The sequence below is a fragment of the Rhinolophus hipposideros genome, assembly GCF_964194185.1.
Source record: "Rhinolophus hipposideros genome assembly, chromosome: 26".
Lineage (NCBI taxonomy): Eukaryota > Metazoa > Chordata > Mammalia > Chiroptera > Rhinolophidae > Rhinolophus > Rhinolophus hipposideros.
In genome coordinates this window covers 10,632,659-10,637,919 of record NC_138072.1, presented here as the reverse complement: position 1 = coordinate 10,637,919, position 5,261 = coordinate 10,632,659, and positions in this window count along the sequence as shown.

The following is a 5,261-nucleotide window of genomic DNA, read 5'->3' as shown; positions in this document are numbered from 1 at the left end:
AGTAAGTAGAGTTTAGTGGGGGGTGGGCTGGGGGGGTGGGGGAGAGGGCAGGAAGAAAACGCTTTGGGACCACCTCATTTTGTGAAGTGCAGAGAAAAGGAATGTTTACTTTCTTCTGTGAACTGAACTCTAGCTGTAGGGTGTTTCCAATGTTTAAATACAATGCTTTTCCTTCTCCCTGGAAACGTGGGAACATGTCTGCTTCCTTAAGTATGACACAACTACTTCCGTATATACTGTCTTTTAGAGTCAGTCCAGTTTGGACTGTTTTCATTCACTGCTTAAAATGACTTACTTATCTGTCCAAATTTCCTTTGAGTCTTTTTTTACATGATCGTATTAATCCATGTAGCATTTACCAGGAGAAATTGAGCATTTCTGGGATAGAAGAATGTATGACATTGAGTATTCATTCCTGCCCCCAAATTAAGCTAGATAGATGTTTCTTTAATTAGACATAGTTTAAAGTATTTATTGTACTTGCCAACTCGTAATTTGATGGAAAAGTGTATGTTCAAGGGAGAAATGAGAATTAATTGCTGACTTGAATGTCTTTTGAGGAGCTTACACTTTTCTTTAGTGTCTCTGACCCATATTACCAAGTTCAAATAAATTCATTAGAATCTGATTTGGATCCATCACCATAACCGACCCATTTTAGTATTGGAGAAGCACCTGTCATGTATTTGACAAAAGTTTAGGCAACAATGTTTTAATCAGAGCTGTCTCAAGATAGCTAGGAGAAAATGGGAAGTGCCTCACGAGAGAACTAGAATCTTCTTTGATAGGTTCCAAAGTTGACCAAAAATGATCCTCTCTTAGGCTCTAAGCATTGAGTTCTGTGTAGAACTGTACAGTATCCATCAGAAGCGCTGGGTTGATAACAGAAAAAGCACCCACATTTCCCAGCACAAATGCCATTTAATAAAATGTGCCTTAATCTCACATTCTAAGGCTGAACTAAGTAAGTAACTATGATCAGTAGGATAGGAATCTTTTTTATTCCTGGAAAATTTATTATCTGAGTTTAAACTGGTAACGTAATTCTAAACATTACCAATTTAAATGTTACGTAAGTTTAAACGTAATTCTTTATGAATTACGTAAATAGAAAAATGCCTAAATATGTTTTATCCCTAGGAGTTTATTGGACTTGGCTATATGTGCTTTACAGCTAAAAAAAATGTGTGTGTGGGAGGGTGTAAATATAAGACACCATTTTTATTTTTAATATTAAAAGTGGAGCATGCACTCACGCAAAACAGGGCGTTCTCTATGCAACTCACCACAGAGATATGTGGACCAAATTCTCCCAGGTAAATGTTGGTTGAAATGCTTGACTGGACCAAAAAGAAAAATTTGTCCCTCACTTCCATAGTTGAAGGTCTAATTTCATTTCACATCATTCTGCTTTTAGTAAAAGGGGAAAATGATAATCCTGCAGTTTTTGTGCAACTAGCTACAGGAATGCATATTTACTTACAGCAAATAATGTTCTTTAATTAATCTCCAAAGCATTTTTCTGAAAAGCAAAAGGCACTTAATTCCAATATAATTAAATCTGACCTCAGAGGAGTATTTTGATGGACTGTTAGGAACATATCAAATTATGAAGCAGAGCCAATATGAAATAACACTTTTTAAAACCACTTTGAATGCATTTAATAACGTCCAAACAAGCTAATTACGTGCAATATTTTTCTATCTGTGCTTGGATTTCCCATCCTAGGCACAGTGATGGCTGCCGTGTGATATATTTACTTGGGTATTCCTCTTCCCTTAGTCCTGAACTTTAATTCTCCCCAGGAAATGCAAAGGTTTCCTCTCTTTCTTTGAAACAGCCCTGCAGGATGGCAGTAGCAGCGGACACAGTGGATTTAAACAACACTGTTTTGCTCTGAGATTAAAAAAAAGAAAAAAAAATGCTGTCACTCCATTTAGTGTTCCTGTGTGTTTAGGTTAATTCCAGAAAATTCTCTCTCTCTCTTTTTTTAAGAACTGAAAATAATTTTTAAATCGTCTAAGGCATCCTCTGTGTATTGGGTACCTGGAGGCACAGGGGGATGACACCTAGCATTGCCTTAATGTACTTCTATTTCTGTAAAAAGAGTCCTTTCCACATACATTATTTCAGCATAGCTAGAGGAAGTACCGTGTCCACTTTTATTTTCCAACTTTCAATTTGTTTTTGAAAGCTAGAGATTAATTTATTTTTTTCATAATACTTGGCCATTGTGAATATCTGTAGGGTTACCGGGCTGCATTGTCAATGGAAATAAATATATCATCCATCTAATTCTTTGATAAAATTTCAATAAAATAGGGAAACGGTGTTTGAAGAAGAATGTAAAATATTCTCCATATTTAGTTACTTTTTATTTCTTTTGCCACCCGCTGGCCAAACTCTAGTGGGGGTAAATCAGGAACTTCAACGTGCAGTAGGAATGGGTGCTTTGAATGTCAGAGGATTCACTGAGGGAGATGTTGGATTCTAACAAGGCAGCTGCCCTCTGAGGCAGGAAGAGCCTTTGCTATGTCTCAGCATTACTGACGTTTTAAATTGGATAATTCCTTGTTGTGTGGGGCCGTCCTGGGCATTGTAGGATCTTCAGCCTACATCTAGTGGCCTCTACCCACTAGATGCCAGTAACATTCCCCCCCAAGTTGGGACAACCAAAAATGTCTCCAGACATTGCCACACATCCCCTGAGGGGGCAAAATATCCCTAGTTCTGAACCACTAACTTAAGCTAAGGGTACTTGAGGGATATTGTTGACAAAGCCCTTCCAGGGCCCAATAATCCTTTTAATATTATCAATTCCATAGAATTCGCTCTTTCAAAAAATTTTTTTTAAAAGCGAGATCAAACAATTCCTAAAAATTACAGTTGTCTCTACATAGGAATTTTGGACATATAAAGAAAAAAATATAATTTGTAAAAAAGCTCTTACAAATCTGATTCTACGGACCAGTCATTAGACAGTGAATGAAGTGAAGAAAAGGGTGTTTGCTCTCCCTAGTCTGTCATCATCTCTTTAATTTATGAATATTCTCAATTTGATGAACCCACTGCAAAGTGAGGCCAGATCATATCCTTACAATTGATTCTTGGGGTTAAGGTGTTTAATTCTCTACCAGTTTTAAACTTAATGATGTTTCTTTTTTTGGGTGGGGTTCCTGAGAAGCAGCTCATCTTAGTGCCGATGGCAAGTTCCAGTGTCAACAAAAATTCTTTATTACGGCTCACTTCATCCTTTGCCAAATCGTATCCATTTTATTCCCAAGAGGACAAAATACGTTGCTTGCTTTTAAATTATCCTGCTTTTAAATGTCCACACTCTTGCAATTAAAGACTGGTAAAGACTGGTTTAGGAAAAAATGAGGAAACGTGACCTGATTTGTGTTTTGAATTTAGATGGAGTGATGACCGTTGACTGCATGCCTGTTCTGTCGCTGTCATTTACCTTATAAATTGTCACCTGTGGGTGTTGCTGAGTGTATTTGCACGCGAGGGGCCCCAAGAGTGAAGTAGGAATCAAGTTATTGAATCAGGAAACTAACGGCTCAAACGGAACTTGCCTCAGACCATAACCCTCACTGTAACCAAATGTTCTTATGAATCGGGAGTTTAGCTAATGCAGATGTATCATTTTCTGGAGCGTCTCTTTTCAGGTGTTTTTTTTCTGGATCTTTTTGTTTACATGGAACTTTCTTGAATGTTGTTAGATGGATCAACTGTCTCCTCTTGGTACAAAGCCAGGCCAGAGACGCTGAACCTGCTTTGAATTCTAATGGGAATAATCCAGACAAGATGAAGATTTTCAAGGGAGAGTGACCCCTTCCTGGAAGTCTGGAGTATGTTACAGTATTGTGGAGTTTTGTTGCTTAAAGTCTTCCTTCTGTGCTCAAAGGAGATTTTGCCAAAGTGTAATTGTCACATTTGGGGGAATTATGAAAACTCTAAGATACAAAGTTTAAGCAAGTCATTACTAATTGAATGTGAAGTCCCCCCAGTAATGTATGCACCTGTGCATACCTTTAAAAGTGAAAGATGTTCGATGGTGCTGTAAATAAATTTTTTTTAAAAAATAAACACACTACTGAGATGTTTGTGGAAATTCAACAGATCACTCAAAGTAGCTGAAGTCATTTGTGTTGGTCACTCTAGTCACTTTATGACTCAGTAACTCTTCAGACTGGTTTTAATACTTTGGGACTCATTCCCTGTCTCCAGTTTGCTGCTCTCTTCTTTACACCCCTCTGCCACTCTACCACCTGCAGTCTTGGCAGAAATGTCACTCCTTGAGCCAGCTGCCTTACTTACTGTAACCTGGACTGACTTGGTTTTCTAATGGGACCAATTTGGCCCTGGGCATCCCAATAGGATTTGTACATGTGGGGAGCTCCCAGGATCAGGGAATGGTGGAGAGGCTAGGCTTATTTTAAGAGATTGGGGAATCTCTTCAATGAGCTGAATGGCATCTTGGTGAATATTTAAGGGCACAGCCTTCTTTTGGTTTATCAATCAACTGATTCATCAGCATATACTTACTGTAAACCGTGTGGAGGTGGTTCTTGCCTCTAAGGAGATGATAGTCTACGTGGGAAGCTAAGTAAGACAGTCCAACTTTGTGGGAGTTTCAGGAGACCCACCATAGGCTGGGATTGCCATGAGGTTGAGGGGGAGCTTATGCTGGACGGGTTCTGGTGCTCAAACATGCACATTCTAACCCTGGGCAGCATCTGCCAGAGGAGAAGGCTGTACGTTTCATGACCATCAGCTTCCCTCAACGGTAAGCGTCTGCAAGGTGGAGCAGACGACTGAGCCCAGGGCTCAGCCCAGAATCGCTGACTACTCCATGTGAAAGAGAACCCTGCCTCTCTCTGTGTCTTTTACCCTGCCTGAGGCTTCTTCATAGCTCTATCACTTTGTAACATATTATACATTTATTTGCTTATTTCCTGTCTCCCCCACCAGAAGAAGGCTTTGTCTAACCCAGCACTGTGTTCGTCAGCCCCTGTCCCAGTGCTTGGAACAATGCCACAGAACCTGGCACATAGTATAGTAGCTCAATAAATATTGAATGAATGAATGAATGAATGAACACAAGCATGAATGAATGAATGAATGAATGAATAGGTTCAACTTTTGACATCACTAGGTACAAATCATTTAACTTCATTGTGCTTTAGTTCTTATCTATGAATGAGGCTAATGACGAAAGGCCATGTTACCTTGCTTTATGGGGTTGTTGTAGGAA